Below are 15,107 nucleotides of genomic sequence, written 5' to 3'. Positions count from 1 at the left end.
GGAACCAAAGACACCCACAGCACCGGTTAGCATTGCCGGGCACCCGGAGACACCCGGCAGCAGCACCCTGGACATCGGAGCACCCTCTCATCCCTTCCTGCGGCCTGCAGTATCACCCCACTCCTGCCTCCTCCAGCAGCAACCCTGGGACCCCGCTTCACCGCAGCCACCAACCCCGGTAAGCAATAAGACGCATGGATTATAAGAAGCACCACCATTTTATTAAAAAATGTTTTTTTCTTATATTTCTCCTGAAAATTTGGGGTGCGTCTTATAAAGCGAAAAATACGGTAAACAACAGAATATAACTCCATTTAAATCAAACTTCTGTGAAATCAAACTGTCCACTTAGGAAGTAACACTGATTGACAATCAATTTCACATGCTGTTGTTCAAATGGAATAGACAACAGATGGAAATTATTGGCAATTATCAAGACACCCTCAATAAAGGAGTGGTTCTGCAGGTGGGGACCACAGACCACATCTCAGTACCAATGCTTTCTGGCTGATGTTTTGGTCACTTTTGAATGTTGGTTGAGCTTTCACACTCGTGCTGGCATGAGACGGACTCTACAACCCATACAAGTGGCTCAGGTAGTGCAGCTCATCCAGGATGGCACATCAAGGCGAGCTGTGGCAAGAAGGTTTACTGTGTCTGTCAGCATAGTGTTCAGAGGCTGGAGGCGCTACCAGGAGACAGGCCAGGAGACGTGGAGGGGGCCATAGGAGGGCAACAACCCAGCAGCAGGACTGCTACCTCAGCCTTTGTGCAAGGAGGAACAGGAGGAGCACTGCCAGAGCCCTGCAAAATGACCTCCAGCAGGCCACAAATGTGCACAAACGGTTAGAAACGGACTCCATGAGGATAGTCTGAGTGCCCGACATCCACAGATGGGGGTTGTAATCACAGCTCAACACCGTGCGCCACAGAACACCAGGATTGGCAAATTCGCCACTGGCGCCCTGTGCTCTTCACAGATGAAAGCAGGTTCACACTGAGCACATGTGACAGACTTGACAGTCTGGAGATGCCGTGGAGAGTGATCTGCTGCTTGCAACATCCTTCAGCATGACCGATTTGGCAGTGGGTCAGTAATAGTGTGGGGTGGCATTTCTTTGGAGGCTGCACAGCCCTCCATCTGCTCGCCAGAGGTAGCCTGACTTCCATTAGGTACTGAGATAAGATCCTCAAACCCCTTGTGAGACCATATGCTGGCGCGGTTGGCCCTGGGTTCCTCCTAATGCAGGACAATGCCAGACCTCATGTGGCTGGAGTGTGTCAGCAGTTCCTGCAAGATGAACGCATTGAAACTATGGACTGGCCCGCCCGTTCCCCAGACCTGAATCCGATTGAGCTCATCTGGGACATCATGTCTCGCTCCATCCACCAACGTCACGTTGCACCACGGACTGTCCAGGAGTTGGCGGATGCTTTAGTCCAGGTCTGGAAGGAGATCCCTCAGGAGACCATCCGCCACCCAGGCATTGTACATTAGGGAGATCATACAGGCACATGGAGGCCACACACACTACTGAGCAACTTTACCTTGTCTTGAGGCATTTCCACTGAAGTTGGATCAGCCTGCAATTTGATTTTCCACTTTGATTTTGAGTATTGTTCCAAATCCAGACCTCCCTGGGATATTCATTTTGACTTACATTGATAATTGTTATGTTTCATTGTTCTGAACACATTCCACTATGCAACGAATACAAATTTGCAGCTGGAATATTTCATTCAGAGATATCTAGGATGTGGTATTTTAGTGTTCCCTTTATTTTTTTTGAGCAGTATATATATATATATATATATATATATATATATGTATTCTATGTGTATGTATCTATTCTTTCATTAATAACATGTCAGTGTGATTTTACTGTACAGCGCACCGAATTGCCGGTTTTTAAAAACTGGATCTGTCGAGAAACAGAAGAAACGGATGGAGAAATGATGCGATGGATCCGTTTTTTTGCCGGATCCGCTAGCCAACGGATTATGACTGATGGCAAAAAACTGATGTGTGAAAGTACCTTAAGGCTATGTGCACACGGTGCGGATTCTGCTGCGGATCCGCAGCAGATTTAGGTGCGTTGTACAGTACCATTGTTTTCAATGGTAAACTGGAAAACGCTGTGCACATGCTGCGGATTTTTCCGTGCGGTTTTGCTGCGGTTTACAATCCGCAGCATGTCAATTCTTTAAGCTGTTTGCACATGTTGCGGATTCTGCTGCGTTTCCGCAGCGGTTTTGGCCCTGCGGAAACGCAGCAGTTCCGCTGACATGGTACTTTACCATGTTAGCCTACGGGTTTTCAAAACCGCAGTGCTCACGCTGCGGTTTTTTTTCCACAGCATGTCAATTATTTCTGCGGATTCTGCTGCGGTTTCACACCTTTAAGGCTACATGCACACGCTGTGGGTTCCGCAGCGGTTTTAGCTGCAGTGTACAGTACCATTCAAATGAATGGTAACCAAAAACCGCTGTGTAGACGGTGCGGATTTATCTGCGTGGTTTTCCTGCGGTTTTGATACCGCAGAAAGAATTGACATGTCAATTCTTTCTGCGGAATCCGCAGCGGTTTCCTATCTCCACCATTGTGGAGATGGTGAAACCGAAGGACCAAACCGCAGATAAACCGCAGGTCTTTTCACCTGCGGTTATATCTGCGTTTTTTGCAAAATCTGTGCGGATGAATCCGCAGCGGATTCCGCAGCGTCTGCACACACCCTAACATAGTAGAGGTGTGAAGCCACAGGGCAAAACCTCAGGCCAAACCGCAGGTCACTTTACCTGCAGTTTTACCTGCGGTTCCGTGGGAAAAAACCCGCAGGTGAATCTGCAGTGTGTGCACATAGCCAAGGCTGTGTGCACACGCTGCGGATTCATCCGCGCGGATTTTGTAAAATCCGCAGGTCAAAATACCTGCGGTTTTACCTGCGGATTGCTCTGCGGTTTTTCATCTCCTCAATGGAGGAGATGGCAAACCGCAGCAGAATCCGCAGAAAGAATTGACATGTCAATTCTTTCTGCGCATTGAAAACCGCAGATAATCCGCGCGGAAAATTCCGCACCGTCTGCACTGCGGTTTTTGATTCCCATAGGGAATCATGGTACTGTACACCGCAGCAAAATCCGCAGCGTGTGCACACTCCGGTTTTTTGCCTCTGCGTATCTTGTAGTAAAAACCGCAGATAAATCCACAGGACTTTAGAAACCAACTTCAGCCTCCTGGAATTTGCTGCCCTCCTCCCCGGAGTGCTGCCCCGGGGCGTGCAGTGAGCAGAGCCCCGGAGATACCGACGTGCGCTCGTCCACCGCGTAGTAGTGAGGATTCCTGCTGTTGTACTCTGTGCACACTACACTGCGCCTCAGCCAATGACAGCTGCGGAGATGTCGGCCAATGCAGAAGAGGATGCCAGCGGCCAATCACATCGCTCCTTCCTTGGTGCTGCGAGCAGCAGTTGACACTGCACAGAATCCTGTCACACAGCGCTCAGGATGCAGCGGCGGATCGCGGGGATCGGGGCAGATCGATGGTTCTGAGGATCCTTGTGTTTGGATATTAGCGCTCAGCCGCGGTGTGGAGGAGCCGCCTGGTCGGGGCACATCTGCTGAGCTGTGGACGTGCAGCGCTAGGTAGGTGGCCAGCAGCGCTCCCAGGCATTGCATGCATTATTTATCAGCACGCTTCTCCTCCTCATGTGCCCCGCACTGGCGTCCATCGCGGGCGGGCTGGGACACATGGTGGACAGCATTCTGTGCAATCCTTTATCTGCACATGGAGGAGTCTGGAGCTGATTAGATGGGAGGCAGTGAGACACAGTCAGCCCTGATGGTTCCATCTTCTCAGCCTGCAGGAATCGCCAAAATATGCGACAGTGATTCCCACCATCTGCTCTCCAGCTCCCCAGTAATGATGGAGGCTGCAGGCAGTGTGGGGAGACTTGTGGCAACTGGCAGGCAATGGTTAATTGGCATTGTGTGGGGAATACCCCAGTGACAGGCAGACATGATGGTAACAAGCTGATGCCAGAGAGGGGGGTGCACAGGGCTCTAATGACACGTCATGTGGCGCCAGTGTCTCCCGACACGTCATGTGGCGTCAGTGTCTCCCGACACGTCATGTGGCGCCAGTGTCTCCCGACACGTCATGTGGCGTCAGTGTCTCCCGACACGTCATGTGGCGCCAGTGTCTCCCGACACGTCATGTGGCGCCAGTGTCTCCCGACACGTCATGTGGCCGCGCCAAGCTCATTCACTAATTCTTTCATTGGAGACCATTGTAAGGTAGGAGAGCCCCAGCCCCGTCATGAGGTAGCCGAGCCCCCCCCCCCCCCCCCCCCGGCCCCGTCGTGAGGTAGGAGTAACAGGAGAAACCCTAACATTTTTGATGTAAAAGATAAAATATAACTTTTATTGAATATTTGATAAAAGGACAAACTACAGTCACAGTGCAGTAACCGTGCTGGCTATGTTCTCCCTGTACACTACAACCTGGACTTGATGTCCACCTAACAGCGGAGGTTAGCAGCACCCTTATCATATAAATGAGTGATGACGCCCCCGCTCCTCAACGGCTGTCCCTGAAACTCCAGAATGCCCCTATGCTGGTGATACATGCAACCACCCAATTATACAAGCATAGGAGGATAGAAAAAAACTGGGATGCTAAGTGAGGATTGATAATGAAGAAGACAATTAGACATGTGCCAGAAAAGGTGAACAAAATCACAGCAATAAAGTGACATGTGCAGAAAGAGCATATGTATAAACCTGCCTGTCAGCGGATATGGCGCCCCCGCTCCACGGAGGCTGACCCTGGGAATCCCTCTTAATAAGCTAACCCTCGGGGCAACCTTGCAGCAGGCAATATAGGCAGGCAAAATATAATGTCACAGACCTGACGGATACATGCTCGAAGGTGCTTAAAGAATGAACTCATCATGATAACAGCATAGAAAAGTTACTTATGGGTTAGATTCCCCAGAACCTCTACGTGTGTCACCATTATGAATCATCAGGAGGTTGAAGAAACACAGGCAGTCACTATGCAGCATCCGTATATCCAACCTCCTGATGAGCCATAGTGGTTAAACGCGTAGAGGTTCTTGAGAGCTGCCCATTCCATCCTCAGGATGGAAAGCCCTTTGGCCCATCATCAGGATTGGGGGAGGCTAAGAAAGGAACTCACAAAAATCCTACATACAAAAGACACTGGGCAGAGATTGTTATTGACTGTTGTACCTGGAAAGCTGCTGTCATGTAACGATCCCGCGACACGCACAGTCACCATGTGCAGAGCATCACTGCTCAGATGTCATCCATTGGGGTATATTCTCTAATATTGGCAGAACGGTATGTCAGCAGGGTGAATCTAGAGCCACCGGCTTGAGTTTCAAATGCCACCAAGGCCATTACATAAAGTTTTTCTGTTCTCCATGTGTCCTCTGGGATCTCTGGTTTCCGTTAACACTCAGCTTAATGACTGATTGGTTTTCTAGAAAAGTCCTTACACGTAAAAAACAAGAATTTAGAATCTTTGTTCTATGGACTTAGTGGGGCAGAGTCATTAAAGGGGTTGTTCAGCCCCCCGATAAACAATTTACTGGTGACACCGATGTGTTAAAAATGACGGAAGAAGTTTGCTCCTAGGGTATACTCGCTTTCTCACCAGTTTTTGAGCGGGTCTGCTAACAAAACAACAGAGAAATTTCCCCAAAAAATCCAAAGCATGATCCTATTAGGCTGAGTAAACACGTGGTGTTTTTTTCGCGTTTCCGCGGCTGTTTTAACCGCGCGATTTTGCCGCGAAAACGCGAAAAATAAGCATCCCATGCATTCCTATGGGATTCCGCAATGCTGTGCTAATGCTGCGGTTTTTACCGCGGCGGAATCGCTTCGCGGTAAAAACCGCAGCATGCTCATTAATTTGCGGAATCGCGGCGATCCCGCACCCATAGGAATGCATTGTTCCGCTTACTTCCCGCATGTGGCTCTGCCCACCATGCGGAAAGTAAGCAGAACAATTGCGGATGGTACCCACGGTCCGGAGGCGAGGAGACTGTCCACCGGGCTGTGGGTACCATATCCCTGTAAAAAATAGAATTTAAAAATAAAAAATATTGTTATTCTCACCTTCCGACGTCCCGCGCAGTCTTCCCGCTTCTCTTCACGCTCTCGTTCCCAGTAATCCTTTGCGAAAATGCCCGCGATGGCGTCCGTTCTCGCGGGATCGCGAAGTCTCGCGGTCATTCGCGCGACGTCATCGCGAATGACCGCGAGACATCGCGATCCCGCGAGAACTGACGTCATCGCGGGCATTTTCGCAAAGGATTACTGGGAACAGCTGCGCGGGACGTCGGAGGGTAAGAATAACACCATTTTTTTTTTTTTTTTTTTACATTCTATCTTTTACTACTGATGCTGCATAGGCGGCCTCAGTAGTAAAAAGTTGGTCACACTCGTCAAACACTATGTTTGACGAGTGTGACCAACCTGTCAATCAGTTCTCCAAGCGATGCTACAGATCGCTTGGAGAACGCTAGCATTTTGCAAGCTAATTACGCTTGCAAGTCGCTAGTTTTTCCGCGGGAAAATCACGGGAATTTAAAATGCGATTTTCCCGCAGACTGGAATTCCGGAATTCTCGCGGTAATTTCCGCGAGAGTTCCGGTACGTGTGAACTTAGCCTGAATGTCTATGGGAAGACTATTTCCTGTTCATATGTTTAGACATTCAAAGACGTGGCTAAGAGAAATATTGCTATGTAATCTGAAGGCAGCATGCTGCAGGGGTCAAAACACGGGTTTCAGCAATACCTCTCATCAAGCTCAGTGGATTGTTTGCTTACAATGATTGTTTTAGCATCAGTAATAATAATAATCTATATTTATATAGCGCCAACATATTCTGCTGCGCTTTACAATTCAACAGTTCATATACGAGTCATAAGTAACAATGTTAAAGATAATACAATAATTAAAGCAAAGATAATGATGACCCTGCCCGTAAGAGCTTACAGTCTACAATGAGGTGGGGTGACACAAAGTACAGGGTTTATTTATAATGATGGTCCGACCACCTTGAAGAAATGAGGGGTAGATAAAGGATGCGTGAGGCTTTTGGGTGCAGTGGAGTTTGATGGCGAATTATGTCCAGAGAGATATTGCATGGACTTTACAGTCATATGTAAAAGTTTGGGCACCCCTATTAATGTTAACCTTTTTTCTTTATAGCAATTTTGGTTTTTGCAACATGTATTTCAGTTTCATATATCTAATAACTGATGGACTCAGTTATATTTCTGGATTCAAATGAGGTTTATTGTACTAACAGAAAATGTGCAATCTGCATTTAAACAAAATTTGACCGGTGCAAAAGTATGGGCACCCTTATCATTTTCTTGATTTGAACATTCCTAACTAATTTTTACTGACTTCCTGAAGCACTAAATAGGTTTTGTAACCTCATTGAGCTTTGAACTTCATTGCCAGGTGTATCAAATCATGAGAAAAGGTATTTAAAGTGGCCACTTGCAAGTAGTTCTCCTATTTGATTCTCCTATGAAGAGTGGCATCATGGGCTCCTCAAAACAACTCTCAAATGATCTGAAAACAAAGATTATTCAACATAGCTTTTCAGGGGAAGGATACAAAAAGTTGTCTCAGAGATTTAACCTGTCAGTTTCCACTGTGAGGAACATAATAAGGAAATGGAAGAACACAGGTACAGTTCTTGTTAAGCCCAGAAGTGGCAGGCCAAGAAAAATATCAGAAAGGCAGAGAAGAAGAATGGTGAGAACAGTCAAGGACAATCCACAGACCACCTCCAAAGACCTGCAGCATCATCTTGCTGCAGATGGTGTCACTGTGCATCGGTCAACAATACAGCGCACTTTGCACAAGGAGAAGCTGTATGGGAGAGTGATGCGAAAGAAGCCGTTTCTGCAAGCACGCCACAAACAGAGTCGCCTGAGGTATGCAAAAGCACATTAGGACAAGCCAGTTACATTTTGGAAGAAGGTCCTGTGGACTGATGAAAAGATTGAGTTGTTTGGTCATACAAAAAGGCGTTATGCATGCTCTGTATTGTTGACCGATTCACAGTGACACCATCTGCAGCAAGATGATGCTGCAGGTCTTTGGAGGTGGTCTGTGGATTGTCCTTGACTGTTCTCACCATTCTTCTTCTCTGCCTTTCTGATATTTTTCTTGGCCTGCCACTTCTGGGCTTAACAAGAACTGTACCTGTGTTCTTCCATTTCCTTATTATGTTCCTCACAGTGGAAACTGACAGGTTAAATCTCTGAGGCAACTTTTTGTATCCTTCCCCTGAAAAGCTATGTTGAATAATCTTTGTTTTCAGATCATTTGAGAGTTGTTTTGAGGAGCCCATGATGTCACTCTTCATAGGAGAATCAAATAGGAGAACTACTTGCAAGTGGCCACTTTCTCATGATTTGATACACCTCGCTATGAAGTTCAAAGCTCAATGAGGTTACAAAACCAATTTAGTGCTTCAGGAAGTCAGTAAAAAGTAGTTAGGAGTGTTCAAATCAAGAAAATGATAAGGGTGCCCATACTTTTGCACCGGTCAAATTTTGTTTAAATGCAGATTGCATATTTTCTGTTAGTACAATAAACCTCATTTGAATCCAGAAATATAACTGAGTCCATCAGTTATTAGATATATGAAACTGAAATAGCTGTTGCAAAAACCAAAATTGTTAACCTTTTTTCTTTATAACAATTTTGGTTTTTGCAACAGCTATTTCAGTTTCATATATCTAATAACTGATGGACTCAGTTATATTTCTGGATTCAAATGAGGTTTATTGTACTAACAGAAAATATGCAATCTGCATTTAAACAAAATTTGACCGGTGCAAAAGTATGGGCACCCTTATCATTTTCTTGATTTGAACACTCCTAACTACTTTTTACTGACTTCCTGAAGCACTAAATTGGTTTTGTAACCTCATTGAGCTTTGAACTTCATAGCGAGGTGTATCAAATCATGAGAAAGTGGCCACTTGCAAGTAGTTCTCCTATTTGATTCTCCTATGAAGAGTGACATCATGGGCTCCTCAAAACAACTCTCAAATGATCTGAAAACAAAGATTATTCAACATAGCTTTTCAGGGGAAGGATACAAAAAGTTGCCTCAGAGATTTAACCTGTCAGTTTCCACTGTGAGGAACATAATAAGGAAATGGAAGAACACAGGTACAGTTCTTGTTAAGCCCAGAAGTGGCAGGCCAAGAAAAATATCAGAAAGGCAGAGAAGAAGAATGGTGAGAACAGTCAAGGACAATCCACAGACCACCTCCAAAGACCTGCAGCATCATCTTGCTGCAGATGGTGTCACTGTGAATCGGTCAACAATACAGAGCATGCATAACGCCTTTTTGTATGACCAAACAACTCAATCTTTTCATCAGTCCACAGGACCTTCTTCCAAAATGTAACTGGCTTGTCCTAATGTGCTTAGAATCATAGAATCATAGAATCATAGAATCGTAGCGTTGGAAGGGACCTCCTGGGCCATCTGGTCCAACCCCCTGCTCAAAGCAGGATTCGCTAAATCATCCCAGTCAGATGTCTGTCCAGCCTCTGTTTGAAGACTTCCATTGAAGGAGAACTCACCACTTCTCGTGGCAGCCTGTTCCACTCATTGATCACTCTAACTGTCAAAAAGTTTTTTCTAATATCTAATCTGTGTCTCCTCCCATTCAGTTTCATCCCATTGCTTCTAGTCTTTCCTTGTGCAAATGAGAATAAAGTTGATCCTTCTACAATGTGACAGCCCTTTAGATATTTGTAGACAGCTATTAAGTCTCCTCTCAGTCTTCTCTTTTGCAAACTAAACATTCCCAAATCCTGCAACCTTTCCTCATAAGACAGGGTTTGCAGACCGGTCACCATTCTGGTCGCTCTTTTCTGAACTTGCTCCAGTTTGTTGATGTCTTTTTTAAAATGTGGTGCCCAAAACTGGACACAATATTCCAGATGAGGTCTGACCAAAGAGGAGTAGAGGGAAATAATGACTTCACGTGATCTAGACTGTATGCTTCTGTTAATACATCCTAGAATTGCATTTGCCTTTTTTGCTGCTGCATCACACTGTTGACTCATATTCAGTCTGTGATCTATTAGTATACCCAAGTCTTTTTCACATGTGCTGTCACTTAGCCCTATTCCTCCCATTCTATATATGCTTTTTCCATTTTTATTGCCCAGATGTAGTACTTTGCATTTCTCCCTGTTAAAAACCATTCTGTTTGTTGCTGCCCACTTCTCCAGTTTATTTAAATCTTTTTGAATCCTCTCTCTCTCTTCTCTAGTATTAGCTATCCCTCCTAGCTTTGTGTCATCAGCAAATTTAATCAGTTTACCCTCAATGCCTTCATCTAAATCGTTGATAAAGATGTTGAACAATACAGGGCCCAGGACAGAGCCCTGTGGTACCCCACTTGAGACATTCTTCCAACTGGATGTGCAGCCATTTACGACCACTCTTTGGGTCCGATCACTAAGCCAGTTATGAATCCACCTAACAGTTGCCTTGTCCATTCCATACTTAGTCATTTTTTCAATAAGGATTGTATGAGAGACTTTGTCAAATGCTTTGCTGAAGTCAAGATATACTATATCTACAGCATTTCCTTGATCCACCCAATCAGTGATACCGTCATAGAAGGAAATTAAGTTAGTCTGACATGACTTATTAGTTACAAACCCATGCTGACTCTGTTTAATCACTTCATTCTTATCCAGGTATTGACATACATGTTGTTTAATAATTTCTTCAAAGATCTTTCCTGGTATAGAAGTCAGACTCACCGGCCTATAGTTACCTGGGTCCACCTTCTTCCCCTTTTTGAAGATAGGAACAACATTTGCTCTTCTCCAGTCTTCTGGCACTTCTCCTGTTCTCCAAGAATTTTCAAAGATTATAGAGAGGGGTTCAAAAATTTCTTCTGCTATCTCCTTCAGTACTCTGGGGTGTAATTCATCTGGACCTGGAGACTTGAATTCATTTAGGCTAGCTAAGTGTTTCCTCACTATCTTTCTGTTTATAGATATCCTGGATTCTTCTATTCCCTTAATAGGACAGTGAATAACAGTTGATGTTACATTTCCTTTCTGAGAGAAAACAGATGCAAAATAGGAATTTAAAAGTTCAGCCTTCTCAACATCCTGTCTTACCATTTCATCATTTTCATCCTGTAAAAATCCTATAGCATCTTTGACTTTTCTTTTACTTTTGACATATCCCCAAAATCCTTTATTATTGCTTTTGACATCTCTTGCAAGCCTCAATTCATTTTCAGCTTTAGCTAATCTGATTTGTGCCCTGCAGGTTCTGCAGACAGCATTATATTCTTCTTTAGATATGCCTCCCTCTTTCCATTTTATAAACATTTTTTTCTTCCTTTTTAGCATGTGCTTAAGTTCTGTGTTCATCCATCCTGGTTTCCTTAACTGCTTCCTATTCTTCCCTCTTTTCGGAATTGTTAACAACTGTGCTTTGAGAATTTCATTTTTCAAGATTTCCCATCCTTCCTGGACATTTTTGTCTTTAAGGATATCCAGCCATTGGATCCCTCCAATTCTCTTTCTGAATCCCTTAAAATCTGCCTTTCTGAAATCTAACCTTGACGTCTGAGTCTTCACAGGTCTTCCGCCTCTAGTTATCCAAAATTCTAAAATAGCATGGTCGCTACCTCCTAGGGTCCCAGCCACTTTTACCTCCTCAACCATTTCCTCCCTGTTTATAAGGATTAGATCCAAGGTAGCAGTTCCCCTTGTTTTCTCCCTTTACCTTTTGGAAGATAAAGTTGTCAGCAAGAGAGGATAAGAATTTCCTTGACCTGTTAGTTTTGCCTGAGAGAGATTCCCAACAAATGTCTGGATAGTTGAAATCTCCCATGACAACTATGTCATATTTTTTGGAGAACTTGGCCATTTGATGCATAAAGAGTTCATCCATAGCTTCAGCTTGCACAGGCGGCCTGTAGTAAATGCCTACAATGGTGTCCTTTCCATTGTTCTGTCCTTGTATTCTTACCCAAACAGTTTCCACAGAACTCGCAGTCTCTGAAGCTTCAATCTCTGTGCAGATATACGCGTTTCTAACATACAATGCGACACCTCCTCCTCGTTTATCAAGTCTGTTTCTTGCAAATAAGTTGTATCCTTCTAGTCTTGTATTCCAATCATGTGTATTGTCCCACCAAGTTTCAGTGATTCCAATGACATCATATTTCTTTTCCTGTGTTAGTAGTTCCAATTCTCCTTGTTTGTTGCCCATGCTTTGTGCATTAGTATAGAAACATTTTAGTTTGTGATTGGTTTCTCTTTCTCCAATATTTTTATTAATTAGATTCTTTCGTCTTTGTTCTTCCTTTCCACTTCTAATAGCAGAGTTCTCAATAGCATTTGTCAGGTGTATGGCTTTTTCTGGTCTTTTGCTTCCCTTCCCATGTTGTTCTAGTTTCTAGCTTTTGCATACCTCAGGCGACTCTGTTTGTGGCGTGCTTGCAGAAACGGCTTCTTTCGCATCACTCTCCCATACAGCTTCTCCTTGTGCAAAGTGCGCTGTATTGTTGACCGATGCACAGTGACACCATCTGCAGCAAGATGATGCTGCAGGTCTTTGGAGGTGGTCTGTGGATTGTCCTTGACTGTTCTCACCATTCTTCTTCTCTGCCTTTCTGATATTTTTCTTGGCCTGCCACTTCTGGGCTTAACAAGAACTGTACCTGTGTTCTTCCATTTCCTTATTATGTTCCTCACAGTGGAAACTGACAGGTTAAATCTCTGAGACAACTTTTTGTATCCTTCCCCTGAAAAGCTATGTTGAATAATCTTTGTTTTCAGATCATTTGAGAGTTGTTTTGAGGAGCCCATGATGCCACTCTTCATAGGAGAATCAAATAGGAGAACTACTTGCAAGTGGCCACTTTAAATACCTTTTCTCATGATTTGATACACCTGGCAATGAAGTTCAAAGCTCAATGAGGTTACAAAACCTATTTAGTGCTTCAGGAAGTCAGTAAAAATTAGTTAGGAATGTTCAAATCAAGAAAATGATAAGGGTGCCCATACTTTTGCACCGGTCAAATTTTGTTTAAATGCAGATTGCACATTTTCTGTTAGTACAATAAACCTCATTTGAATCCAGAAATATAACTGAGTCCATCAGTTATTAGATATATGAAACTGAAATACATGTTGCAAAAACCAAAATTGTTATAAAGAAAAAAGGTTAACATTAATAGGGGTGCCCAAACTTTTACATATGACTGTATATAAAACGGACTTTGATTAGGGAATGTGATAGGCCACTCTAAACAGAGGTGGTTTTAGGGAGCACCTAGAACTGTGTAAGTTGTGATTAGTCCTAATTTCTTGAGGTAGAGCATTTAAAAAATTTGGTGCAGCTCGGGAGAAGTCTTGGAGCCGGAGTGGGATATACTGATTAATGTGGATGTTAGTCACCAGTAGCATTGCTGTGACTAGCTGGTTCTGGTCTGACAACGCCCCCTCCTGTGATAGGCAGCTCACTGTCTATGGACATTGTATATACTGGGCAGCACGGTGGCTCAGTGGATAGCACTGCAGCCTTGCAGCGCTGGAGACCTGAATTTGAATCCGACCAAGGACAACATCTGCAAGGAGTTTGTATGTTCTCCCCGTATTTGCGTGGGTTTCCTCTGGGTACTCCGGTTTCCTCCCACATTCCAAAGACATACTGATAGGGAATTTAGATTGTGAGCCCCTTTGGGGACAGTGATGATAATGTGTGCGCTGCCGAGTATGTTAGCGCTATATAAAAATGAAGATGATTATTATTATTACAGAGTCTGGTGTGGGTGGAGTTAGCTGTGGTGTGGGCGGGGTTAGCATCTCTGCTTTATTGCTAAAAAGCTCTGATTGTGAGAGAACAGCTGAAGTAATCTACCTACATCAGGCTCCTCTCAGATGAGGTAGCAAAAACCTGCTGACAGATTCCCTTTAACATAATAGAAAAAATGTGAAGGTTGAAATAAACGCCCAAGCATCTTTTTGAGCGTCTTCTCAGCATTTGCTTGAAAAAAAAAATAGTAGTGTTTAAAGCAATTCCTGAAAACATCAGTGAGAAGGGCCAAAAAATGCTAAAAAACCACCCAGCGACAATGGAAAAACAGTCTAGAAAGCACTCAGGAAATCACCAAAAATATGCTAAAGACCCTTCAAGTTTACAAGACTCCTGAAAAAAGGAGCAATTCCTGAAAAGTCCACTCTAAAAAATGGACAATTAACCGATGGAAGTGGACACAGTGTGTATACAGCCTTTCAAGGATTTTCCAGTACTTTAAAATTGCTGGCTAATCAGGTGTCCCGGGTGTCGGATGGATGTGATCAGCTTCAAGGCTGCATAGAACAGCAGCAACTGCATAGTGGTCGGAGCCGGGTACTGCACATACACCCTTGTCTGAATTAATAGGTGTGGATCTGCTGGGCCCCCTCTGCTATGCCCCTTCTGCTGTTCCCCACGCTGCGGCCCCTTCTGCTGTTCCTCCCGCTGCGGCCCCTTCTGCTGTGCCCCCTGCTGCGGCCCCTCTGCATCTTAAAGAGAAGTCTTTAATATTATCTTACTGGACAACCCCTTTAAATGGGGTTTCCACTTTTAGAAAAAGTGGACCCCAAGTGTTTCCTGTAAGTTCACACGTAGCGGAACTCTCGCGGAAATTACCGCGAGAGTTCCGGAATTCCACTCTGCGGGAAAATCGCATTTTAAATTCCCACGATTTTCCCGTGGAAAAACTAGCATTTTGCAAGCGTAATTAGCTTGCAAAATGCTAGCGTTTTCCAAGCGATCTGTAGCATCGCTTGGAGAACTGATTGACAGGTTGGTCACACTCGTCAAACAGTGTTTGACAAGTGTGACCAACTTTTTACTACTGAGGCTGCCTATGCAGCCTCAGTAGTAAAAGATAAAATGTAAAAAATAATAATAATAAAAAAAAAAAAATAATGGTGTAATTCTTACCTTCCGACGTCCCGCGCAGCCTTCCCGCCTCTCTCCACGCTCTCGTTCCCAGTAATCCTTTGCGA

General features: G+C 44.4%; 1 protein-coding gene across 3 annotated transcripts in view; it reads left to right on the top strand.

Annotated features, from left to right (window-relative positions):
• The first annotated feature begins 3,442 nt into the window (after window positions 1-3,442).
• The window catches only part of HECW2 (HECT, C2 and WW domain containing E3 ubiquitin protein ligase 2), a 395,637-nt gene continuing 383,972 nt past the window's right edge, over window positions 3,443-15,107 (top strand). For all 3 annotated transcript variants that reach the window (XM_073546703.1, XM_073546704.1, XM_073546705.1), the window contains exon 1: window positions 3,443-3,642. The gene's annotated coding sequence lies outside the window, so the exon portion shown is untranslated. The remainder of the gene's footprint in view (window positions 3,643-15,107) is intronic.

The sequence above is a fragment of the Dendrobates tinctorius genome, unplaced genomic scaffold (assembly GCF_039654945.1).
Source record: "Dendrobates tinctorius isolate UK_male_01 unplaced genomic scaffold, ASM3965494v1 ptg000150l, whole genome shotgun sequence".
In the NCBI taxonomy this organism is placed as follows: Eukaryota; Metazoa; Chordata; class Amphibia; order Anura; family Dendrobatidae; genus Dendrobates; species Dendrobates tinctorius.
The sequence above is the reverse complement of the archived record's forward strand: the minus strand, read 5'-3'. Positions and strand labels throughout refer to the sequence as shown.